We start from the raw sequence: 27,471 nt of genomic DNA, 5'->3' as shown, positions 1-27,471 counted from the left end.
TTCCAGTGAAGTTTTATAGTCACAAGAATAAAAATTATAGATCAAATACAATTCTGTAGCATATCAAAATGATGGATTATTTACCTATACAGTATTTGTTTATATATTTTATACCCCAAATGTTTAATGTTTAGTTTATCTTTAGATTAGTTGTATTTATAACCGTTGTTAGCCACTCAGAGTCCGTTATATACTATATATATATAGTTATAGTTATAGTTTATTAGATTTGTGTGCCACCCCTCTCCGAAGACTCGGGGCGGCTCACAACATAACAGTGATACAATACATTACAAATCCAATAGTAGAAAATTAAATCAATTAAAAAAACATTAATAACATAGTAAAATCCCTAACTATACAATCATACACATTCAACCTAATCCATCAAACAGTAAGGCCGAAAACATAATAAAAAAGGGGGAAGAAGGTGGTAATTATCCCCACACCTGGCGACAAAGGTGGGTCTTCAGCATTTTACGGAAGGCGAGGAAGGTGGGGGCTGTTCGAATCTCTGAAGGGAGTTGATTCCAGAGGGCTGGGGCCGCCACAGAGAAGGCTCTTCCCCTGGGTCCCGCCAGCCGACATTGTTTGGTCGACAGGACCCGGAGAAGGCCAACTCTGTGGGACCTAATCGGCCACTGGGATTCATATGTATGTATGTATGTATGTATGTATCACATGTTTTTGCTGAATTTTTAAAAATAAGGGAGACTTGGATAGCGCTATTTCGGCCTTGTAAATATATATATATATATATATTTAATTTAAAAGCTAGTGGTCAGGAACAATGAAACAAAAAATAGCTCAGATTTTAAGTGGGCAGACCGATTAGACGGACATGTTTCAAAACATTTGTTTGTTTGTTTGTTTGTTTGTTTGTTTGTTTGTTTATTGGATTTGTATGCCGCCCCTCTCTGGAGACTCAGAGCGGCTAAAAGCAACATTAAAACAGTGTACAATAGTAATCTAATACTAAAAACGATTAAAAACCCATTAATATAAAACCCAAACATGCATACATACATACATACATACATACATACATAAATACATACATACATACCATGCATAGAATTGTAAAGGCCTAGGGGGAAAGAGGATCTCAATTCCCCCATGCCTGACAGCAGAGGTGGGTTTTAGGTAGCTTACGAAAGGCAAGGAGGGTGGGGGCAATTCTAATCTCTGGGGGGAGTTGGTTCCAGAAGGCCGGGGCCGCCACAGAGAAGGCTCTTCCCCTGGGTCCCGCCAAGCGACATTGTTTAGTTGACGGGACCCGGAGAAGATCCACTCTGTGGGACCTAACTGGATATACAAATATATTCAATTTTCATCAACTAAGAAAGTGGTTAAAATGTGTATGACTGCGTACATTTTTAAATTTTTAGATTAGATCTATATTCCACCTCTATTCGTACAATTCAAAACAATATGCTCCCTCCTATTTTTTTTTCCCCACAGCAACAACTCTGTGAGGAAGATCAGTCTGAGACTGCTTAGCTTCTATGCCCAAAGGAAAACTCACAATATCTCCTGCTTGAGCACTTTACCTTTACACTAAATTGGCTCTCAATCAGTAAAGCGCTCTGCTTATGTTGCAATATTCTGCATCTGTATGATGGAAATGGGGCAACCAGCCACATCAGATATAACAAATCTGCCCTCTCGAGAATCCAACCCTTCATCTGACATCAGAAAAATGATAAGAACCTTCTACAGCTTTTTTTCCTTTTTTTTTAAGGTTACTCATTCTTCTAAATTGTGTCCTAGTGTCGCATTCTTTACTATCATGCAACACAATATACCAAAAGTCTATACATGGTCTCAGAAGAGGTTGATCGCTTTTTTAAATTCGTAAGCGCAGAAGGGAGGATAATAATTCACTGAAATGGTTATAATATCACATCACAGAATAAATTACAATGGATGCCTGACTCGTGATGTCACTGTCCATTTATGAACTAAAGCTGGCATCAGTGAAGACACCTAAGCAAAAGTAAAAATGGCTTCAATTTTCCCCATTCTACCACTTACGGCAAACACCTTGCCTTTCTTCCTAGCTTTGATTTGCTTAGTCTTCTCAAAAGCTGTACTCACAAATGTGTAATATTTTGAGTTCTCTGCTCTCAATGTTTTTTAAAATGGAGTTAGAGGCCCAAAACACTGAAAAGTAATATCATTTATTTGCTTGTTTTCTTATCTCTTTTCCCTTGACCAGACTACAGTGGTACCTCTACTTTAAAATGCCTCTACTTAAGAACTTTTCGAGATAGGAGCTGGGTGTTCAAGATTTTTTTGTCTCTTCTTAAGAACCATTTTCTACTTAAGAACCCGAGCCCGGAAAACTTTTTCAGGAAACTTGAGGGTGGCACGAAGGCCCGACCAGTTTCCTGCCATTCCCCCTGGGCTTCTCTCTCTGGCGCAGTGTATGAGAGGCAGCCTCGTGCCAGGTGTATTGAGGCACATGCTCCTCCTCGCCGCCTCAGAGTCCCTCTTTTTTTTTTTAAGCCTTAAAGTTTTGGATTTGTTTGATTCCCCTCACCTTACCTTTTCCTTTGGCAGTGACTGTCCTCCTCCTCTTCTTCCTCCTCCTTCTCCCACCCAAATTCCAAGCTTTTATTTCTTTCCTAATGGGTTTGCACGCATTATTTGCTTTTACATTGATTCCTATGGGAAAAATTGCTTCTACTTACAAACCTTTCTCCTTAAGAACCTGGTCACGGAACGAATTAAGTTCATAAGTAGAGGTACCACTGTACTTACCCTCCAGATTCCCTGGTATGAGCACTGACCATTCCAATCCATTGGAGGCATACTGGGTGTGGAAGAGGGTTGACTGAGAATGACCGCTTGGGAAAGATTGCCCCCCAAAAATGTGAGGGCCATAACTTCATTTGATTTAAACATATACACAGACATTAAAAGCACTTGACATGATTATAATAGGAGTATATTAGCTGTACAAAAATTGCCTTCGGGGCAACAGCCATACAGTAGCACACCTGTGGTTTGGAGATGAAAGAGAAATAAGATTAATGAATGCATCAAAATAACCCTAAGCGCCAACCCTGCTAACCATATTACTGGACGTCTAAATAGCTTTCAGTTTATATCAGGAAGCAGAATATGTAAGTGTTTGTTACAGATTTTCTTTGATTTCCATTAGTTATGCAAACATATTCAATAAGCATCAGCATTTAAAATGTGATTTACAAAATCCACTGGGGTGCTAACTATTCCCTCCGCTCCTGCCATTAATTGCATTGTACTATGAAACCCTTTACATTTTATTAAATCCGCTGAAGTGACCCAGGATATAAACTAATGAAACATTTACTTGTCCTTTTTAAAAAGCTGTGCAATCACAAACATGAAGTTCTGAAGCATGCAGAGATTTTATAGGATGAACTGATTTTTTTAACGCTACTTTATACAAGAAAATAGGCGAAATTTACTCCATTAATTTAAATGTCTATCCATTTACTGGATAAACACTTCTTAAATAAAGTGCTCAAGCAATCTTTATGCAACCTCAAATAATATTTTTCAGAAAATGCATACTCTGAGAAGACACCAAGTTCCATAAAACAGTACTAGATTCTTTTGGATATCCTAAAGTTTTGCACATCTTTGAATATGGCTTCATACTTGGTTAGTTTTTTCAAGTGGTGGCTTCAAGTTGTTGGTTTTTAAAAAAAAATATGAACTTCTGCTTTCAGATCTTGCCAAAACTTGCTATAGGGCCAATATGGATTTTGATTTGGCCATTCCAGAACAATGGATCCATTCTTCATTCAGTCTCTTGTAGACTTGCTTGTATGTCTTTGATCACTTGTCTTGCCTCTCACTGAATATTCCCATCGGATACAAGGCTGAATTCAACATGATAGCAAGTTGCCCACTTTCCAAGGCAACAAAAGTATTTTCAATCATGACACTACCACCTTCATGTTATGGAGTACAATGTTTTCTTTCCACGAGATATGATGGCCTGCAGAGTCCCAAATGGCCCACTTGTGATTTACACCTCTGAAAGGCCATAAAGGTACATTCTGACAATCCAGAGAGAAGCATCAATGTTCTTTCTGAGGCATGGCTTCTTCTGTGCATTCAATGTTTCCCTAAAGTTTTTCTGATGTCGGAGATATGATGAGACAAAAAAAGCCAACAGTTCCTAGTTCCTGCTCCAGTTCCTGTTCTGAGTTTCTTTGAGACCTCCTGGATATGCTGTGACTTTAGAGTGATACAGATAAGGTGGACATTCTTGGGAAGATTCGCTACTATGAGCTGCAGTGCCGCAGTAATACTGCAGGCTATGTCTGCTGACTGCTCGCTGACTGCAATTTGGCAGTTCAAATCCCACCAGGGTCAAGGTTAACTCAGCCTTCCATTCTTCCAAGGTGGGTAAAATGAGGACCCAGATTGTTCTGGCAATATGCTTACTCTGTAAACCGCTTAGAGAGATTTGTACGCCATTGTAAAGCAGCATATACATCTAAGTGCTAAATCTCCCAAATCTCCTCCAATTCAAGGCAGTATCTTTAATTGTGGACTAATGGAGGGTCAGGTAGATTTTTAGAAATGGTTCAGTAATCTTTTCCAAACTGATTATTTTTCTATGGAAGTTTTCAGGAAATTCTTCTGAGATGGGCCTGAGGTATGGACCTCTAAAATCTGTAGAGTGAGAACTTCATCACGAGAAGTTAAAATTCAGGACATTTACTACATGTCCACCATTGGTGATAATAAGATCCTATCTCTTTTTTACATTTCCAACACATGTAGAAAAGCCAGAATGTATTGGAAGATGATAGAGAAAATAATGAAAGAAATAGTAAAGCAAGATGTAGAAATTACCCCGGAATTCTATTTATTAGGAATTACAACTCAGAGTTATAAGAAAGAAATTTTATATTTAATTATACATATTTTAACTGCAGCTAGGATTATATATGCGCAAAATTGGAAAGGGGAAAATATCCCCAAAGAAGAAGAAGTCATCACAAAAATATTAGACTGCGCCGAGATGGATATGATGACAAGACACTTAAATGATCAAGAAGACACGAAATTTTATGAAACGTGGAACAAAGTTTATATATGGATAAATAAGAAAAAATAATAGAAAATTAAGATACAAATGTGTATTTGTTTTGGTAAGGATAAGATTTTTTTTTATTATAGTAGTGTTAGATAAACTAAGTTTGGTTTAGAAATATAGTGGAATTAGGTTTTTTATATTAAGAATTATTATGAGAAGAATTCTTTTTTAAATGAAAAGTTTAACAAATCATTTTTTCTAATATTCAATTATATACTCAATTATGTATTCTTTTTTCTGTATTTAAATTTATACTTTCGGATAAGCGGGGAATATACATCCCCACCTTTTTATGTGAAATGTACTTATGTCTGTTTGTCCATTTTATGAAAAATTAATAAAAAGATTAAAAAAAAAATTCAGGACATTTACACAGGGCAGGATTATCTCACTTCAGTTTTGTTTAGTTAATGATGTATTCACACAACAGGCCTTAGTTTACTTTGTTATTTTTCATACTTGCACAATATATATGGGATGATTTCATTTATGAAAGAAATTAAACAAACACCAAATGTTGGTATTATTTGTTTGCAGATTACTTTTGTACACCAGTGGAATCCACATAAAGTCAATGGCAAAGATATGCAAGCCTGATAGGAGCAAATAATACTAATAACCGGAGACTTCTGTGTGCATGCAAGAATGTCTAAATCCATTCTGTTGCTTTTTTCCCAATAAAGGTTAACATAAACCTTACAAATGGGCCAAAATTACAATAATTTATATATCACAAGAATGGGCTAGAAATGGTTATGTTAATTGTGATTTAATTGGATTTTTTAAAACTTTTGTTGCCAGTTGTTGGCGGCAGTGTTTAAACCAGTGTTTCCCAACCTTTGCAACTTGAAGATATTTGGACTTCAACTCCCAGAATTCCCCAGCCAGAGAATGCTGGCTGGGGAATTCTGGGAGTTGAAGTCCAGATATCTTCAAGTTGCAAAGGTTGGGAAACACTGGTTTAAACTATTGGAAGTCACCAATAAAATGAACAAATTATAACTTCAACAGTAGAGATTCAAATTAAAATTCTATGAAAATACAAAAAATAATCAGATTCCTTAATTAAAGAAGGTTCATAAAAGCTACCACATACAGTGGAGGAAAAAACTCCTTTAAGGATTGATGATGATGATCTACAATTGTATCATAGCAGCCATTTGTTTTGCTGGATTTGGCATCAATTACTGGTCGAGGCCCACCCAGAGACCTAGGACGACATAATATATTTTTGAAATATATGTGCGGAACCGAGCAGTGCGGCTTTCTACATTTGACTTGATGATGATTTTGACGATTTTGAGCTGTTTTAAATTTAATTCCAGTGCCCAGTGTTCCAATCACCACTGGAATTACCACTGGTGGTCTGTGCCATAATTGTTAATTTTGGTTTTTAACTATTTAACTATTTGGACCAGGAGTCACTGCTCACAGTCACTCATGCCCTCATTACTTCGAGGCTCGATTACTGTAACGCTCTCTACCTTTGAAAAGTATTCGGAAACTTCAGATCGTGCAGAATGCAGCTGCGAGAGGCGAGAGCAATCATGGGCTTTCCCAAATATGCCCATGTTACACCAACACTGTGCAGTCTGCATTGGTTGCCGATCAGTTTCCGGTCACAATTCAAAGTGTTGGTTATGACCTATCAAGCCCTTCATGGCACCAGACCAGATTATCTCAGGGACCGCCTTCTGCTGCATGAATCCCAGCGACCAGCTAGGTCCCACAGAGCGGGTCTTCTCTGGGTCCCGTCAACTAAACAATGCCGCGTTGTGGGACCCAGGAGAAGAGCCTTCTCTGTGGCAGCCCCGGCCCTCTGGAATCAACTCTCCCCAGAGATTAGAATTGCCCCCACCCTCCTTGCCTTTCGTAAGCTACTTAAAACCCACCTCTGCCGCCAGGCATGGTGGAATTGAGGTACTCTTTCCCCCTAGGCCTTTACAATTTTATGCATGGTATGTCTGTATATATGTTTGGTTTTTATAATAATGGGTTTTTAATTGTTTTTATTATTGCTGTTAGCCACCCCGAGTCTCCGGAGAGGGGCGGCATACAAATCCAATAAATTAAATAAATTAAATAAACAAACAAACAAACAAACAAACTCCTGCTATTTTGTGATTGTTTTGTGTGTTCCTTTTCATCGACCTTGCTATCCCCTGGTATTGCGATGTCGATGATAGTCACCTTGTTTTTCTCAACCAGCATACTGTCTGGTGTATTATACACCAGATACCTTATCCGTTTGTATACGAAAATCCCACAAGATCTTGACCAACTGATTTTCAGCAACTTTTTCAGGCTTGTGTTACCACCAGTTTGTAGCAGTATAGAGGTTATAGTTTTTTCCATAATTTACAATGGATCATTTGTGCAACAGAGTTGTGCGGTAATCAGTATGCACGATTTTCTTGCAGCAGCTGCTGGTGGTGGTTGTTATTGTTACTGCTGTTATTGTTGTTGCTGTTTATTATTATTATTATTATTATTATTATTATTATTATTATTATTATTATTATTATTTTGTTCTGAAATCAGGAGTAAAACAGGAAGGCAAAAGTAGCTGATCTCTGATGCATGATTTTTAAACCTGTATTCACCAGGAATCAACAGTAAAAATAAAACTCTACTACAACACTTTGAGATCTTCCAAAGTTCTTGAGACCACCATTTTCCTGTGCTAGAAAGCCCAGTACATTTTAGAGAAGAACAGAAATCTACAAGAGCCAAAAAAAAATCCCTATTCCGTTTATGGAAAAAGCAGCCTCTTATTTCCAAACCTTGAAGAGATGCTGGTTACAAATTTTCCTCCGAACTGCAAGAGACTGAAACTTGGTGAGGCTGATTTGCAAGCTACAATTCACTGGCTGTTAAATCCTGCACCACCTACATAGGAAGCAGGTCTCTCCGCCTTTGCTCCCTGGACTGCCAACAAGCAAATGTTATCGCGGCCTGCATGCAAGAGACAATCTAGCACCTATGAATTTTAGCTGGCAACCAATCAACAGGCACCGATAAATGCTGCACAAGGTACTTGGCCACATACCAAAGCATTTCCCTCCCACTCCAAACTAAGTCAGTCATTAGATCCTTTATGAAGAGAAAGAAAGCCATTTCAAATAGGGTTCTATTACTGACAGCTGCAGTGTCATTACAATTCCTGCCCAAGGGTGCTATCGGCTGCAGTTAAGTTTTGCTGCTTTCAATAGAAATTCAGGTGATTATCCATGTGCTGGATTTTCAACATCAATCTCAGCACTTTCAATCTCATCTAAAATTCATTTGGATATATTCAAATCTTCAGCCTATTCAAATCCAGGGTTCAGACCTGAGCTTCTGATTGCAATATTATATATCTCTTTGCTTACATACCTACATACATCTATACAAACTGTTGGTTCTGCCTATTCCCAAAACTCTCATTTTAAAGCCAAACCCTAAAGAGACAAAATTGGCAGTGTTCATGTGTGAGCAAGGCTCTCAGGTGGCTTACCAGGTTTGACCAATGGGCTGAAATTATTAAGTTAAATTTATAATGTTAAAATGAGAGCCAATTTGGTCCAGTCCAGTGATGGCAAACCTTTTTTTCCTCGGGTGCCAAAATAGCATGCACGCACACCATCGTGCTTGCGTGAGTGCCCACATCCATAATTCAATGCCTGGGGAGGGCAAAAATAGTTTACCCTGCCACCTAGAGGCCCACTGGAGGTTGGGAACGGCCTGTTTCCCAACTTCTGGTGGGTCCAGTAGGCTCTGTTTTGCCTCCCCAGGCTCTAAAGGCTTCCCTGGAGCCAGGGCAGGGTAAACAAGCTTTTCCTCATCTCCCCAAAGGCTCTTTGGAAGCCAAAAAATGCCCCCCCAGAGCCTCTGTGAGAGCCAAAAATCAGCTGGGCGGCACACACATGCACGTTGGAGCTGAACTAGGGCAATGGCTCACGTGCCAGTGCCATAGCTTCGCCATCACTGATCTAGTTGTTCAGGCACTAGGCTAGAAAGTAGGACATCATGAGTTCATGATCGGTAGCTAGGTGACTTGGGGCCAGCCACTCTCTCTCTCAGCCCAGCTCACTTCACAAGGTATTTATTTTGGGAAGGAAATCCAACAGGTTCTGATGGGTTCTAGAAAACTGGTACCAGAAATTTTGAGCAGTTCAGAGAACAGATAGCAGAAATTTACTAATTCAGAGAATTAGTAGTGGGAATTTTGAGTAGTTCAGAGAACTGGCAAATACCACCTCTAGCTGCCTCAGAGTGGAGTGGGAATGGAGATTTTGTAGTATCCTTCCCCTGCCACGCCCATCAAACCACACCACACCCACTAAGCCATGCCCACAGAACGAATAGTAAAAAAAAAATTGGATTTCACCACTGGGAGGAAACTCCTTAAAACCCATCTCTGTCGTCAGGCACGGAGAAATTGATTCCCCTGGACCGTTTTTGTTTTATGTATGGTTTGTATGAGATGTATGATTGCTTTTTATATTAAGGGTTTTTAAATGCTTTTACTATTGGATTTATACTATTTTATTGTTGTGAGCCGCTCCGAGTCTCCGGAGAGGGGCGGCATACAAATCTAATTAATAATAATAATAATGATGATGATTGATTGATTGATTGATTGATTGATTGATTGGATTTGTCTGCCGCCCCTCTCCGCAGACTCGGGGCAGCTAACAACAACAATAAAACAGTATATAACAAAATCCAATACTAAAAACAGTTAAAAACCCATTATATAAAAACCAATCATACATACAGACATACCATGCATAAAATTGTAAAGGCCAAGGGGGAAAGTATATCTCAGTTCCCCCATGCCTGGCGACAGAGGTGGGTTTTAAGCAACTTTCGAAAGGCAAGGAAGGTGGGGGCAATTCTAATCTCTGGGGGGAGTTGGTTCCAGAGGGCCGGGGCCACCACAGAGAAGGCTCTTCCTCTGGGTCCCGCTAAGCGACATTTTTTGGTTGACGGGACCCGGAGAAGACCCACTCTGTGGGACCTGACTGGTCGCTGGGGTTCGTGCAGCAGAAGGCGGTCCCTGAGGTAATGATGATGATGATGATGACGTTCGCTTCTTTGAGTTATTGTAAAAATAATGAAGGTGGCATGTAAATAAATATCAACAGTATAATACATGACATTCTGTATTAAGACTGAAAGACACAATATTGGATGGAGGAGGCCTGGTATGGCAGCATGAAATACGAAAAGGTTCTGGGTGTCCTTGTTAACTACAAATTAAATCTTATCCAGCAGTGTGATATAACTGCTAAAAAGAAAAAGGCTATCTTCAAGTACATTAACAATAACAGAAGGGTCCAGGTCATAAGAAGTCATTGTTCCAATCTTCAGTTAGTCTTCAGATCCTGGATAACACCCAGATTCGAAAAATAAAGATAGTAAGCAGTCTGAAAACTAAGTCCCAGCATGGATGATAAAAAGAACTGGGAATGTTTTACCTAAACCTAAAGAGGCGACTGAGAGAAGATAGAACAGAATGTTCTAAAATATATGAAGGGCTGTTACATTGAAGAAGAATGGACTTATACTCTGTTGCTCTAGAACAGTGTTTTGCTGGCTGGGGAATTCTGGGAGTTGAAGTCCAAATATCTTCAAGTTGCCAAGGTTGGGAAACACTGCTCTAGAACAGAGGTCTTCAAACTTGGCAACTTTAAGACTTATGGATTCCAGATGGAAGAACCAAAATTAACATCTTAAAATATAAAGCCATAGGTTTAGATAAGATATCAGGAGAATCTTCCTGATTATATGAATTGTCGGCCAGTAAAATGAGTTGTTACAAGGGATGGATATCCTAGGGCAGTGATGGCGAATTTATGGCACAGGTGCCACGGGTGGCATGCGGAGCCATATCTGCTGGCACGGGAGCTGTTGCCCTAGCTCAGCGCCAACGTCTATTTGTGTGCCGACCAGCTGGTTTTTGCCTCACACAGAGGCTCTGGGAGGGCGTTTTTGGCTTCCAGAGGGCCTCTAAGGGGATGGGGGAAGGTGTTTTCACCCTCCCCAGGCATTGAATTATGGGTGTGGGCACTCGCGCAGGCTTGATAGCATGCGCACATGCTCTTTCGGCACCCGAGGAAAAAACGGTTCGCCATCACTGTCCTAGGAGCACTTGCATGGAGTAAAGGGACCGCCTTCTGCCGCACGAATCCCAGCGACGGGTTAAGTCCCACAGAGTTGGCCTTCTCCGGGTCCCGTCGATGAAACAATGTCGTCTGGCGGGATCCAGGGGAAGAGCCTTCTCTGTGGTGGCCCCAACCCTCTGGAATCAACACCCCCCAGAGATTAGGACTGCCCCCACCCTCCTTGCCTTTCGTAAACTTCTCAAAACCCACCTCTGTCTTCAGGCATGGGGAAATTGATTCCCCTGGGCCGTTTCCGCTTTATGTATGGTCTGTATGAGAAGTATGATTGTTTTTATATTAAGGGTTTTAAATTGTTTTAAGTATTGGATTTGTACTGTTTCTTGTTGTGAGCCACTCCGAGTCCTCGGAGAGGGGCGGCATACAAATCTAATAAATAATAATAATAATAATAATAATAATAATAATAATAATAATATGACCTCTAAGATCTTTTGCAACTCTTATTATTCTACACATTCTGGAGATCATTGTATATTGTACTGAACTCTAAACTGATTTGGCTTTGTACAAAGTATGAATCTCTCTATTGTGGTTATGGCGACAGCCACTGAGACAACTATTAGTCATATTCATGCAAAAAGAGCTATTGGGATTGCTAGACAATCTGGTTTACCAATAACAAGCAATGTGCTGAAGCACTGTTTAACTGCTCCTGTTTGGCTCTCATTGCAAATTGGAACAGCTAAAGGAACAAGCAGCTGACTGTGCCAGAAAATGTTGGTATTAGGCTTGAAGCCGGATTTTCCTGTAAAAATCTGAAGTCAGACTAGAGGAATCGTGAACTATGGTCCAGGTCTGGCTGTAAACTAAGCCTTTTCACTTTTGCCAAGTTCTTATCCAGATCCCGTTTTCTCTGTCTGTTAGGGCCGGCTAATTTCCCTCCTTGTTATGATAGCAAGTTGCAAATGACAGGAAGTGCCTGTTACTACTTCCGGAGATCCTGAAGGTCTGCTAGGCTAGTTGGTGAGCAATTATCTCCCTCCGTATCATGGAACTTAATAATCTCTACAGGAAGCTAAAATCAAGTTTGACTTTTACTGATGTCATGAGCATCCCCATGTAGTTTTTTTGGCAATGATACAGAAGGAGTTTGCTAGCTGCAATTCTTTTCACTTTCCCAGTCTAGCCAAAAGCTGTGGAATTTCCTAGTAGCCTTCCAATGAATGAAGTCCTAACAAACCTGACCCTGCTTAGCTTTTTGAGATCATCCCAGTGCAGCCAGATGCTGTCTTAAAGAGAGGCTAACAAAAGCAAAAAAAAAACCCAAGCAAGATAATTCCTCTAAACTCTGATGAATCATTCATTACCAGTGAGTCCAAAGAAACAGCCTGATGACCACGCTGCATATTAGTTTCCTTTTAATGCAAATATCTATTATGACCGTATCTCTTATTAGTGTTTGTAGAGCAATGTAGTAAACTACCCATATCACCAACATGATTTATCAGTCATACATCTCTTTGTGACCGCTGATATTTACCAGTTTGTGGTTTGCTTGTTCTCTGGAATAAAGTAAGTGAAATGCAGATTCAAATTCTAATCTTATACACAGTCTTATGTAAGACATTCTCTCCTGATATCTGTCTTTTAGTATATTAGTGGCTTTAATTGCTAGTTCATGGTAAGGATCACTATACAGTGGTACCTCATCATACGAACTTAATTGGTTCCAGGAGGAGGTTCGTAAGGTGAAAAGTTCGTAAGATGAAACAATGTTTCCCATAGGAATCAATGTAAAAGCAAATGATGCGTGCAAATCCTTCAGGAAAATCCCAAACTTTAGAAGGGAGGCGAACAGAGGGCAGGGAGGAGCAGCTAAAGGGGGCGGGTGGAAGAAGCAAGGCTAGGCTAAAGGGTGAGTGGGAAGGAAGAAAGGCAAGGGGGGCGCCCCTCCCTTTTCTTTCTTCAAAAGACACAGTTTCAGTGCTTGCAAACACGCTGTTCTCCTAGTTATTTAAATGGAGTCTTTTCCCCCTCCAAGCCACCCCTCCCTTTTCTTTCTTAAAAAGACACTCTTTCAGTGCTTGCAAACACGCTGTTCTCCTAGTTATTTAAATGGAGTCTTTTCCCCCTCCAAGCCACCCCTCCCTTTTCTTTCTTAAAAAGACACTCTTTCAGTGCTTGCAAACACGCTGTTCTCCTAGTTATTTAAATGGAGTCTTTTCCCCCTCCAAGCCACCCCTCCCTTTTCTTTCTTAAAAAGACACTCTTTCAGTGCTTGCAAACACGCTGTTCTCCTAGTTATTTAAATGGAGTCTTTTCCCCCTCCAAGCCGCCCCTCCCTTTTCTTTCTTAAAAAGACACTCTTTCAGTGCTTGCAAACACGCTGTTCTCCTAGTTATTTAAATGGAGTCTTTTCCCCCTCCAAGCCGCCCCTCCCTTTTCTTTCTTAAAAAGACACTCTTTCAGTGCTTGCAAACACGCTGTTCTCCTAGTTATTTAAATGGAGTCTTTTCCCCCTCCAAGCCACCCCTCCCTTTTCTTTCTTAAAAAGACACTCTTTCAGTGCTTGCAAACACGCTGTTCTCCTAGTTATTTAAATGGAGTCTTTTCCCCCTCCAAGCCGCCCCTCCCTTTTCTTTCTTCAAAAAAAGGGGGGGAAGAAACCTCTTCATCCCAGCAGCAGGGGATTGGGTTCCTAAGGTGAAAATAGTTCGGAAGAAGAGGCAAAAAAATCTTTAACACCGGGTTCGTATCTTGAAAAGTTTGTTAGAAGAGGCGTTCGTAAGATGAGGTACCACTGTATCAGTAAAAATTCAGCAGCACTAAAATGTTGATTTTCTGAACTTAAGTAGAAATCTTCAATATACACATTCTAAATATAAATACATACATATATCCCAAATATACAATATCTGCAGTCTATCCATCCAAATGACTCAGAATGATATCACTTATAAAATGTCATTGAACTCAAGGAAACTTACCATATTTTTCAGAGTATGACACACTTTTTTCCTCCTAAGAGGCATCTTATACTTCAAGTGTAGCCCTGCTTAAACCACCGGCCCCTACCCTTCAGTCTCCATGCGTCCTCTTCCTGGCTGCAGAGATTGCTGCCAACAATGGTTTGTGTTTTTGGGCTCTGTGTTGCATTTTCAGTCTTCAAACGCTTGACATATGGTGCCCAAAATGGCTACCCGGAACAGCTGCTGTCTTCTCTTACCCCTTCCGTGCTTTGCCTGCTTTAGTCACTGGAGCTCCCTCCATCAGCTGTGCTTTTGAAGCTGTTTTACAGCCCCAACACAGGATCCTCCATGCTTTGCTAGCTTTTCTAATGGCTGTTCCCTCTGACGATCAGCTGTGCTTTAGAAGCACAGCCCAACCAGTCCCAACCTCAAAACCAGCAAGTGAAGTAATGTGCTGAAGTTGACCACCCTAAAGGACCAACCAGATGAATATCGAGGAGGCAGAATCCCCCCTCCCCTATTTTCCTCCCCACAAACTAAGTTGCATCTTAAACTCCGTTGCATCTTACACTGTGAAAAATATAGTGCTTCTGAGTAAACATGCTTAGAATGTTATTGTATGGTTGAAACTATAAGAGCAGGATGTCAAATTCATTGAGGGCCACACCAGAGTTGTGTTTGACCTGGGGGGGGGGGCACGTGGCCAGGGGGGGCATGGGCAGCTTGTGTTATTTATTTATTATTTATTATTTATTTATTAATTAGATTTGTATGCCGCCCATCTCCGTAGACTCCGGGTACCTGTAGTGGCCCAAGCGCTCTGCCAGTGAAAATAGGTTCCCAAGCTCAGTTTTCAGACGCAACAGCTTCCTGCAGTCCTCTGCCAGTGAAAATGGAACTCGGGGAGGGGGGCTGCAGACCTCCTGGGTCCCATTATTGGCAGTAACCGCCTCCTGCAACCCTCTGCCTGTGCCTCCCCTGAGCTCTGTTATCTCTGGCAGAGCCCCCCCGAGGACTGTTATCTCTTCTCTATTTCTGGGGTAGCCCCACGGGCCAGATCTAAGTACCCCTTGGGCCGGATTCGGCCTCCGGGCCTTGAGTTTGACATCCCTGTATTAGATAGGGTGTCCAGCATTTTGAAATTCCCTGATATTTCCAATGTTTCCCTGTAACGTGCGATCTAGTTAAGGTGTGGTTGTAGATGACATCATACCAAATGGTTAAGCCATGGAGAAATATCAGTAGCTGAGGAAGCAAGCTGTTGGCACAGTTATGCTCACTTTTGCTTGACTCTGCCAGGCAGTGCAGTCCTTTTTTTTTTTTTTAAAGATTTTTCCCTGACTTTTAAACATTTTAATACAGTTTGGTTTTCCCCCCGATTTATTCTGTTTTTTTCACAAATTCCCTGATAACTTCCTGATATGTCCTGAACTGCCAATTTCCCTGATAATTCCTTGATTTCCCTGTTTTCAAGGTTTGCTGGACACCTCGATTAGAGCTACAACTATTTCCATATAGAATATTTAAATAAAAACATTCTCAATGGAGGAGAAAAAATTAAATTCTGAAGCGTCTGAAGAAAATCAGGTAAACGGTCAACAGCTCCCTTTCATTAGTTATCCGATCCAATCCATCTAACCTGTACAGTGGTACCTCTACTTACAAACTTAATTCATTCCGTGACCCGTTTCTTAAGTAGAAAATTGTGTAAGTAGAAGCAATTTTTCCCATAGGAATCAATGTAAAAGCAAATAATGTGTGCAAACCCATTAGGAAAGAAATAAAAGCTCGGAATTTGGGTGGGAGGAGGAGGAAGAAGAAGAGGAGGAGAGTCGCTTCCGTAGGAAGAAGGGGAGGGGAGGGGAATCAAAGAAATCCAAAACTTTAAGGCTTAAAAAAAAAGAGGGACTCTGAGGAGACGAGGAGCACGCACCTCCCATACACACGGCGCAAGGCTGCCTCCCATACACTGCGCCAGAGAGAGAAGCCCAGGGGGAATGGCAGGAAACCGGCTGGGCCTTCATGCCGCTCTTAAATTTTGGGGGGAAAATTTCCATGCTCGGGTTCTTAAGTAGAAAATGGTTCTTAAGAAGAGGCAAAAAAATCTTGAGCACCTGGTTCTTATCTAGAAAAGTTCTTAAGTAGAGATGTTCTTAGGTAGAGGTACCACTGTATTCCAGCGTCTGCTTGCATTTCCTACTGATGGGGTGGGGGACTGTTACAACTTCAAATCTTAAATCCTATAAAACTGATTGACTCTGGCAATGAGGGGTTACCAGGCAGGGGGCGGGTGGGGGAGAGAGGGTGCCTGCCAGGACAGCACATAATGTTTCGAAATACTTGTCTCTTATCATCCTTATATGCCAACAGGCAACACTAACCAGAAATACAACTGTTGTTCCTCCAGCACACATCTCCAAATGTATCCTTCGCAATCTTCTCAGACAAAGGCCTTGGAGCGATGGGAGCTCCGCCAGGGAAAGAAGAAGTCAGAGGAGAATGAGCATGTACTAACCTCGGTGTACGTGTTCGTTCCTCACCGCATCTCTCTCCCCGCCTTTCTCGTCTCACCTTTTACTGTCTCCAGCGTTCTGTTCTTTCCCCCAGCCCTGACTCCAGAATAAATTTTCTCTGCTCTGTCTCCACTCTTTTCCCTTCTAACCATATTTTGCCAATTCGGAGCCAAACTTTCATGTTCCTGAAAGCCTTAATCATCAGTCTCTTTCTCTCATTTACATGTGTGCCCATCTGCTTAGCTTTGTTCTTGGGAGATGCCAATTTCTGATAAATCAACCACTAGCTTGCCCATAGATGTGAATTTGGTATGAATGATTAGTACGTTGAATTGTGGTTTTTTTTATTTTGTTGAATTGTGTTTTTTTTTTAATTTTAATTAGGACTTTAGAAATTGCTCGTTTTCTTCCTTGACTTCTTTTTATTATTGTCATTGTTATTGTGATTTTATATTGTTGTGAGCCGCCCTGAGTCCTTCAGGATTGGGTGACATAGAAGTCAAATTAAATTAAATAATTAAATTAAATTAAATTAAATTATTAAACTAACTAACTACAAAGAGGGGCAGCATACAAATCTAATTAATAACAACAACAACAACAATAACAACTAACTAACTAACTAACTAACTAACTAACTAACTAACTGAAGAGACCAAACATTTTTGTCGGGAAATAGATAAAACCTGTAGTGTAAACTCTAAAATAGACATAGGGGGTCTGGGGAGAGGAAGAAGTTGAAGCTGTCTCTCCCCCCCCCCCCAACTCACAAACACAGTTTTGTATTTTATGACCACCGTTCTCCTTAGCCTAAGCACCATTCACATATTGAAGACGCCACGTTGTAGGTAAGGAAATCTGGGCCTCATCAGCGCTTCAATGAAGATGATCAAAGAATCCCATGAACGCTAATTCAAACTGAAATTGCAGCATAATAATTTAAAAAGGCAAATAGCTGACTCTGTACTGATTTAATTACTGCATATAGAAGCAATGCCAGTTTAGAATTAAGTAGCAACAACAAGGAAATCAAGAACAGCCGCACTGGGGAGAGTAACTGAAGAAAACACATACACACAACTAAGAATGGAAGAATAGCCCTGCTGGAACACCCATCGAAGAAGGCCAGTTTCTCCCTGTAACCAATCTGATGGTTTTAGATGTTCACAAAAAATAATAATAATAATGCAGACCTAACCCTCTTTTGCAATTGTAATTCAAACAAAACAATGTCGTTTGGCAGGGCCCAGGGGGAAAGCCTCCTCTGTGGTGGCCCCGGCCCTCTGGAACCAACTCCCCCCGGAGATTAGAATTGCCCCCACCCTCCTTGCCTTTCGTAAGCTCCTTAAAACCCACCTCTGTCGTCAGGCATGGGGGAATTGAGATATTCTTTCCCCCTAGGCCTTTACAATTTATGCATGTTATGTTTGTTTCTAGGGATGTTTGGTTTTACAATAAGGGTTTTTTAGTTGTTTTAATATTGGATTTATATGATGTTTTTTATTACTGTTCTTAGCCGCCCCGAGTCTACGAAGAGGGGCGGCATACAAATCCAATAAATAAATAAATAAATTCTTTTAACTGCTGTTTAGAGGCACGATCTCTTCAACGCAAAGATAACACGAGTCTGAAGATTGCTTGTTCTCTTCTTTGCTGGTTTATCTACTCCCCCCCTCTTTTTAAAGCAATTCAAGTTGGTACCCATTGCCACTGACTTGTTGAAACAAATTCCACCAGGTGATTACACACTGTGTAAAAAACTTTGTCTGTTCTATACCTCCTTTAAGCAGGGGTGAAATGCTCCCGGCTCAGGCAGGCTGGTTGGTCATCGTAGAGCCAGTAGCAATTGTAGCGCGAGACTTCCCCCACCTGCCTGGTCGCAACCGGGGTGGCGCAGTGGTTAGAGTGCAGCACTGCATGGCTACTTCAGCTAACTGCTGGCTGTAGTTCAAAGCTCACCACCGGCTCCAGGTTGACTCAGCCTTCCATCCTTCTGGGGTGGGTAAAATGAAGACCCAGATTGTTGGGGGCGATATTCTATAAACCGCTTAGAGTGCTGAAAAAGCACTATGAAGCGGCATATAAGTCTGAATGCTATTGCTATGTGGGTTCTTTTACCTTCTGTGCATGCGCAAAGGATAAAAGAACCCGAATGGCGGCATCCAGGTGGGAGCGGGAAGCCTCACACTGCGATCACTACCGGCTCTATGATGACCGACCAGCCTGCCCAAACCAGGAGCCTTTCACCCCTGCTTCTAAGTTTATGTGATGACCCCTTATCCTACCACTTTTGAGGGGAAATTGCTTCTCCTTACACATTTTCACCAGGTCATGCACAATCATGTACATAGTGAACACATCCATTTTCCATTGCTTTGGGTTTTTTCCCAACAGGCTAAAGATACTCAATATTTTCTTATTAGGATGGAACCTGAACCCCTCCCCAGTCACTTTTCTAGCTCCATAATGTCTGCAACCAGAACTACTCACAAATTGAATTGAATTGAATTTGAATGGAATTTATTAGATTTGTATGCCGCCCCTCTCCGAAGACTCAGGGCGGCTCACAACAAAGCAGCAATACAGTACAATACAAATCTAACATTAAAATTTAAAACTAAATTAAAATACATTGTCATAGAAACCCATTTAACTACACAATCATACACACTCGGTCCAGCGTGGGCGTATCTGGTTAGAAATTTTTGCAATGATCTGTTATATTTACCGTATATACTCGAGTATAAGCCGACCCGAGTATAAGCCGAGGCACCAATTTTTGCCACAAAAACTGGGAAAACATATTGACCCGAGTATAAGCCGAGGTTAGAAAATGCAGTGGCTACTGGTAACTTATAAAAATGGAAAACAATAAAATTACATTAATTGAGACATGTTTTAGAATATTTATTTTAAAGAAAACCAGTAAACTAGCTCTGTAAATTTAAAAGAGGGTAAACAAATTAACAATATTAACAATAAATTAAAAAGTAAAAAAAGTAGCTCGATCAGGAACAAAGCTAAAACCTAACAGTTAAAATCCTTCAAAACTGGATTCCTTCTCATCATTAATTGGATTTACATTATTGTTCTGTTTTTATATATGCTGTGAGCCACCCTGAGTCCTTGGAGAGGGATTGCATACAAATCCAATTAAATAAATAAACAAACAAACAAATAAATAAGTGTATCCAAAGAAGAGCTTCAGCATTAGCTGCTGTGAGGTTATCAGCATAGAAAACCAAATAGATAGATAGATAGATAGATAGATAGATAGATAGATAGATAGATATAGATAGAAAGATAGATAGACAGACAGACAGAAAAATAGATAGATAGATAGATAGATAGATAGATAGATAGATAGATAGATAGATAGATAGAAATAGATACAGATAGATAGATAGATAGATAGATAGATATAGATAGAAAGATAGATAGACAGATAGACAGACACACAGACAGATAGAAAAATAGATAGATAGATAGATAGAAATAGATACAGATAGATAGATAGATAGATAGATAGATAGATAGATAGATAGAAAGAAAAATAGATAGATAGAAAAATAGATAGATAGAAAGATAGAAAAATAGATAGATAGAAATAGATACAGATAGATAGATAGATGATAGATAGATAGACAGATAGATATAGATAGAAAGATAGACAGACAGACAGATAGAAAAATAGATAGATAGATAGATAGATAGAAATAGATACAGATAGATAGATAGATAGATAGATAGATAGATAGATAGATAGAAAAATAGATAGATAGAAAAATAGATAGATAGAAAGATAGACAGATAGAAAAAGAATTCCTGTCTAGCTCTGCCTCATAACACATTATTAGATCCTATCCAAGCAAGGACAGCAACTACCACAAAATACCATTTTTTAAACAGTTTAAATCCTTTCAAAAGAGGGGGAGGAGAATCTGACAGCAGGGGGCCTTTTTAATCCCACTAAGAACAATGCAGAGAGAGCAAAGAATAGTTACTCACCATTGCTTTTCCCCCTCTCGGTTGGAGCAAATGGCTGCCTCATTTGCTTGAGGCAGGGAGAGGAACTACGGCGTGCCAGAGGGGACAAAAGCTGGTGCCTCCTCGCTCTGGCTCAAGCAATGGCGCCCTCGTGTGGTGACTTTGTCAATGACCCGAGTATAAGCCGAGGCTGTGTTTTTCAGCCCATTTTTTGGGCTGAAAAACTCGGCTTATACTCGAGTATATACGGTACTTAAAATGAACCGCATTTGTAAATTGGTCAGCTATTCATTTTAATCCCCTCTGCAATAATAACCTGCAGTCTAGATATAGGTAGCCTATAGTCCTAAAGACTTATTCATTCATTCATTCATTCATTCATTCATTCATTCATTCATTCATTCATTCATTCATTCATTCGATTTTTATGCCGCCCTTCTCCTTAGGCTCAGGGCAGCTTACAACATGTTAGCAATAGCACTTTTTAACAGAGCCAGCATATTGCCCCCACAATCAGGGTCCTCATTTTACCCACCTCAGAAGGAGGGAAGGCTGAGTCAACCTTGAGCCGGTGATGAGATTTGAACCGCTGACCCACAGATCTACAATCAGCTTCAGTGGCCTGCAGTACAGCACTCTACCTGCTGCACCAAGTCATACTATGGCTGTCCCCTTTTCACGTTGACTGAAAACTCAAGGCATTACTTTTTACCATTTTTTGTTGGGCAACAGATAAACCCTGTAGTGTAAACTCTAAAATAGACATATGAGGTTTAAAAACCACACACAACTCAAATTCCTCTTAAAACACCAGCCTCACCTAGTCCCACGATGCAGCCCCACAATATTGTAGCTTTCAGTCCCCTCAGAGTACAGATAGTCTTCTACTTACAACACTTCATTTAGTGACCAAAGTCACAAGTGAAAAAAGTGACTTATGACCATTTTTCACACTTACAACCATTGTGGCATCCCCACGGTCGTGTGATAAAAATTCAGATGACTCATATTTAAAGACGGTTGCAATGTCCCGCGAGTCGTGTGATCACTTTGTGTGACCAATGGGGAAACCAGATCCACTTAGCAACCTCTTACTAACTTAAAAACAGCAGTGTTTCACTTAACAACGGTGGAAAGAAAAGTCATAAAATGGAGCCAAATTCATTTAACAAATGTCCCAGTTGGCCACAAAAATTTTGGGTTCAATTGTGGTTGGAAGTCGAGGACTACCTGTATTAAGAGCAACTTTAGTTATCAAGTTTGCCTGCTGACTTGAAGGGATTTGCAAATCAGCCACCTTCAGAAAGATGGGTTTCCTAGGGGGATGCAATTGTTGTTGACTGCCTTAGCTGCAGTTGTTATCCACTTGCCATCCATTAGCCAAGTTGTACTCCACTTGGACTATGACATGGGGCCACTGCCAACCAATATAGTACCACTGCCGACCAATATAGACCAGTAACTGAATTTAAACATGCCTTGGATAAACATATATCCATCCTAAAAGAAAATACAAGAAATAGTATAAGGGCAGACTAGATGGACCATATCTTTTTCTGCCATCAATCTTCAATATTTCTATATAATAATAATAATAATAATAATTTATTGGATTTGTATGCCGCCCCTCTCCGCAGACTCGGGGCGGCTAACAACAATAATAAACACAACATGTACAATCCAATAATAAAACAACTAAAAACCCCTATTATAAAACCAAACATACACACAAACATACCATGCATAACTTGTAATGGCCTAGGGGGAAGAGCTATCTCAACTCCCCCATGCCTGGCAGTATAAATGAGTCTTGAGTAGTTTACGAAAGACAGGGAGGGTGGGGGCAGTTCTAATCTCCGGGGGGAGTTGGTTCCAAAGGGCCGGGGCCACCACAGAGAAGGCTCTTCCACTGGGGCCTGCCAAACGACATTGTCTAGTCGATGGGACCCGGAGAAGGCCAACTCTGTGGGACCTTATCGGTTGCTGGGATTCGTGAGGTAGCAGGCGGTTCCAGAGGTAATCTGGTCCAATGCCATGTAGGGCAATATATGCAATATATTTAGAAAATAGAATACTGTATCATGAAGTCTGCCTTTTCAGAAACTCACTTTACTATCATACATTTTCACTGTGAATTCTTGAATATGTTAAATTCTCTTCAGTCATTAATAAGGTCATCATTCACAACAGGTGCCACTTTTAACAACTCTAACATAATAGCTCTGTTCTACAACCGCCACACTCCCTTGTGATTCAACACCAAGGCTTTGGGGCATTTCACTGCAGGTTTTCATGCAAACTAATAAGCTACCAGAAATCCTATCTGCCTATATATGTCTCTGTTAGTCACTGAGGCCTGGAGAGGAGGAGCTGAAAAAATTAGAGCCTCCACAAGTCCGCTTGTTTGGGTTTTTTAAAAAAAATCTAAAATATTCTATTTAATACAGAGCATTAATCTCTTCATGCATCCCATCACCTGGAAAATATGAGCAGGAAATAGACATACCCTTTTAAAAAGGAAACACAATTACTGTGGGAAAAGAAAAACCATTTGAGCAACAGATGAAGTGTAACTCTCCATAATAAGAGAAGCACAAGACAGGCAGATACACAGTCACTTCCACATTTTGTTGATCTCATTCTTTGTAATTTCCTAGAGCTCCCACATAAGCATTCCAGCAAAAGAAATATCATGACTTTCTACCATAGGTATATGTGCATAACATCATTTTCATGAAGCACCCAAAACTCCCCAAATGAAGAGTTATGTGAGTATGGTTTCTTACAGAGAAGCAAGCTGCGCTGAATGACCAAATGGAGGCACTTTATCTATTTATTGGATTTCTATGCTGTCCCTCTTTGAGGACTCGGGGCGGCTCACAAGGTATCAAAAAGATATAGAGTATACCTATCTAAAAATCCAATTAATATAGCTAAAAAATCTTTAAAAACCCTAATAACATTTAAAATCATTCATTCCCATTTGCACAGCAAGACATACTTACACTCATCGTTCAGGGGGCTAGAGCAGGGGTCCCCAAACTTTTTACACAGGGGGCCAGTTCACTGTCCCTCGGACTGTTGGAAGGCCGGACTATAAAAAAAACCCTATGAACAAATCCCTATGCACACTGCACATACCTTATTTTAAAGCAAAAGACAAAATGGGAATGTACTATTTAGAGGGGGGGAAGAAGTCTGAAATTCATATATGTTTATACTTTGTTTTTAATTTTCTTTTGTTAACATCTGATTGGATATACATGGTTTTTTTGGCTTATAGAAAAATGTATAAAGAAAGAAGGAAGCACTTTGGCATAATGGTTAATATGTTAGAAATATAATTGGTGTACTTTTTTGAGGAGGGAATTTAATTAAAAGAAAATGAATGTAACTGGATGACAAAATTAGGAAAAAAACTTTTGCAACTTTTTTGATGATTAATATTAGTTACTAACAAAATACCGCATTTTATTCATGGAAAATTAGATGTGCTCCTGTCACTCACCCATGGGCCGGATAAATGGCCTCAGCGGGCCGCATGTGGCCCGCGGGCCGTAGTTTGGGGACCGCTGGGCTAGAGGCTAGTGGCTCCAATCCTGACAGCACAGATAGGTCTTTAAACTTTTACGGAAGGTGAGAAGGGTAAGGGCAGTGCGAATCTCGGGAGGGAGCCGATTCCAGAGGGCCGGGGTCCCCACAGAGAAGGCTCTTCCCCTAGGTCCCGCCAAACGACATTGTCTAGTTGATGGGACCTGGAGAAGGCCGACTCTGTGGGACTGAACCGGTCACTGGGACTCATGCAGCAGAAGGCAGTCTCGGAGGTAATCTGATCCAATGCCATGTAGGGCTTTATAGATCATAACCAACACTTAGAATTATGTCCAGAAACCAATCAGTAGCCAATGCACTCCACAGAGTGCTGGAGAGATATTGGTATGCCTTGGAAGGTCCATAACCACTCACAAGGCTGCATTCTGGATGATTTGGAGTTTCCAAAGGTAGCCCCAATATTTATGCACCAGTTGTTTGAACTGCATTTGAATACTGGATGGTTTTAGATGGGTAAGTTTTTGTGAGGAACAGGGAGACATTTATTAGATTTCAAAAACGATTTGTTCTAAAAAATATGTTGTGAGTATGACCAATATACAACACTTGTCAACACCGCTCTGTTTATTCAAGCCCTTTGTTATACATTTAACTATAAGGCGACTCACCTAATTACTTAACATTTTACAACGCAAACTGCTAAAGAAGACACGCAGTTGGCAAAAGAGCTTGTGAAATGAAATGTGCCCACAGCCAGTTATATGTTTAACTCTTTAAACATCATCTTTCCCTCAACACCTTCCAACTCCTTTTCGTTTTCTTATTCTCTCTACCGCCACACCCAGAACCTTTCCATACCATATTCTTTACAGATTAAATATAACTTCTACAGAGAGACAGGTCCTTATAATCATGTTGTAACAGTGTGTGTATACCTAAACAGAGAGAGGGAGGGAGGGAGCTAATTTAGCCTAGTGGTTAAGGCAGTGTTTCCCAACCTTGGCAACTTGAAGCTATTTGGACTTCAACTCCCAGAATTCCCCAGCCAGCGAATGCCGGCTGGGGAATTCTGGGAGTTGAAGTCCAAATAGCTTCAAGTTGCCAAGGTTGGGAAACACTGGGTTAAGGCACCAAACTAGAAACAAGGAGACTGAGAGTTTTAGTATACTGTATAGCCCTTTAGGCATGAAAGCCAGCTGGCCAGTCACTCTCTCTCACCCCAACCCTCCTCACAGGGTTGTTGTTGTTGTTGTTGTGGAGAAAAATTGAGAAAGAAGTACTGTGTATACTTGCCGCCTTGTGTTACTTATAAAAATAATACAGGTTGGATATAAATAAACTATTACCAATTACTTCTGAAAATCAAAATTGTCGTGTTCAATTAATCCATACAAATTATGAACACAGATGTATTTATGTAACCATATGGATAAGCAGACTTCATTTTATAATCGTTAAAAGTATGCATAATTTGCATTGCAAGTTTTGGATTCAGGCACATAAAAATAAATTCTATAAGGAAAAAAAAAGCCCTTCCCCAAACATACACACCTTAATATACACTGCTCAAAAAAATAAAATAAAGGGAACACTTAAAACAACGAAATAAATCAAACTTCTGTGAAATCAAACTGTCCACTTAGGAAGCAACACTGATTGACAATAAATTTCACATGTTGTCGGCACATTCAACTCTGTACAGAACAATGTATTCAATAAGAATATTTCATTCATTCAGATCTAGGATGTGTTCAGTGTTCCCTTTATTTTATTTTTTTTGAGCAGTATATATTTACAGTGGTGGACTTCTCTACAGCTTTGAGAAACTGAAGTAAGCAGTGTCCCAGAATGCTGCTTGATAATTTGCACATACACAAAATGGAGGCCATGCAGAAATAATTATTAACAATGTCATTTGGCGGGACCCAGGGGAAGAGCCTTCTCTGTAGTGGCCCCGACCCTTTGGAACCAACTCCCCCCAGATATCAGAGTTGCCCCCACCCTCCTTGCCTTTCATAATCTCCTTAAAACTCACCTCTGTCGTCAGGCATGGGGGAATTGAGACTTTCCCTCCCCCTAGGCTTATAAAATTTATGCATGGTATGTTAGTATGTATGATTGGTTTTTAAATTGGGGTTTTAAATTAACTTAAATATTAGATTTGTTTACGTTGTGTTATTATTGCTGTGAGCCGCCCCGAGTCTGCGGAGAGGGGTGGCATACAAATCTGATTAATAAATAAATAAATTAGTCTTAAAATAGATTTATCAGGTCTACCTGTCTTCCTCAGTGGTTCCCTATCTCATAAGGTGTTCCCTCACATGTCTACTTACTTCTGTTTCTAGATAAGCGGGTATACAGTGTTCCCTCGATTTTCGCAGGCGATGCGTTCCTTGACCGCCCGCGAAAGTCGAATTTCCGTGAGGTAGAGATGCGGAAGTAAATACACTATTTTTTGGCTATGAACAGTATCACAAGCCTTCCCGTAACACTTTAAACCCCTAAACTGCAATTTCTCATTCCTTTAGCAACCATTTAGATTATTACTCACCATTTTTATTTATTAAAGTTTATTTAAAATTTTTTTATTAAAGGTGGACGAAAGTTTGGCGATGACATATGACGTCATCAGGTGGGAAAAACCATGGTATAGGGAAAAAAACCCGCAAAGTATTTTTTAATTAATATTTTTGAAAAAACGTGGTATAGCCGTTTCGCGAAGTTCGAACCCGTGAAAATCGAGGGACCACTGTAGTTCCAAATGAGAAGGCAACTTGTAAATAAATGCCCATTGGAAATGACCATCACGTTACAGAAGTTCACAAGGCTGATTTAGGATCCCAGGAACTGAGATATCCCAGACCTGTTATTATTTGCCAGAGGCTCTATTGGGTAATTTAAGCTGAACAGCCTGGTGATAATACCAGTTTTGAGTTTTCTGACATCAAGCCATATGGAGATTGCAAAGTCATTCTACTATATTGCATCAAAATGCCAAGATACCACAAAGAACACACAATCCCGCCTGATCCAAAACAATAAGGAAGGGCGCCCTTCCAAACATGAACCACCTCCGCTCAAGTGTGTTTCAATCTGAGCGGTAATCCTTGGTCAAAAAGTCTTTGCCTTAGGCTTGGCAGTCTGTCAAGAATAGATGATATAATCTTTCCATAACAACCTGAGGGCTGATTGGAAAAGGAAAGTGCCTGAAACGTAAGAACTTGGTAGGATGATTTGTG

At 40.4% G+C, this 27,471-nt stretch overlaps 1 protein-coding gene across 6 annotated transcripts in view; it reads right to left on the bottom strand.

Annotated features, from left to right (window-relative positions):
* CUX1 (cut like homeobox 1) overlaps nt 1-27,471 on the bottom strand; it is a 538,811-nt gene that overhangs the window by 482,675 nt on the left and 28,665 nt on the right. The gene's annotated exons all lie outside the window — the stretch shown is intronic.

Source organism: Erythrolamprus reginae, chromosome 1 (genome assembly GCF_031021105.1).
Source record: "Erythrolamprus reginae isolate rEryReg1 chromosome 1, rEryReg1.hap1, whole genome shotgun sequence".
In the NCBI taxonomy this organism is placed as follows: Eukaryota; Metazoa; Chordata; class Lepidosauria; order Squamata; family Dipsadidae; genus Erythrolamprus; species Erythrolamprus reginae.
The sequence above is the reverse complement of the archived record's forward strand: the minus strand, read 5'-3'. Positions and strand labels throughout refer to the sequence as shown.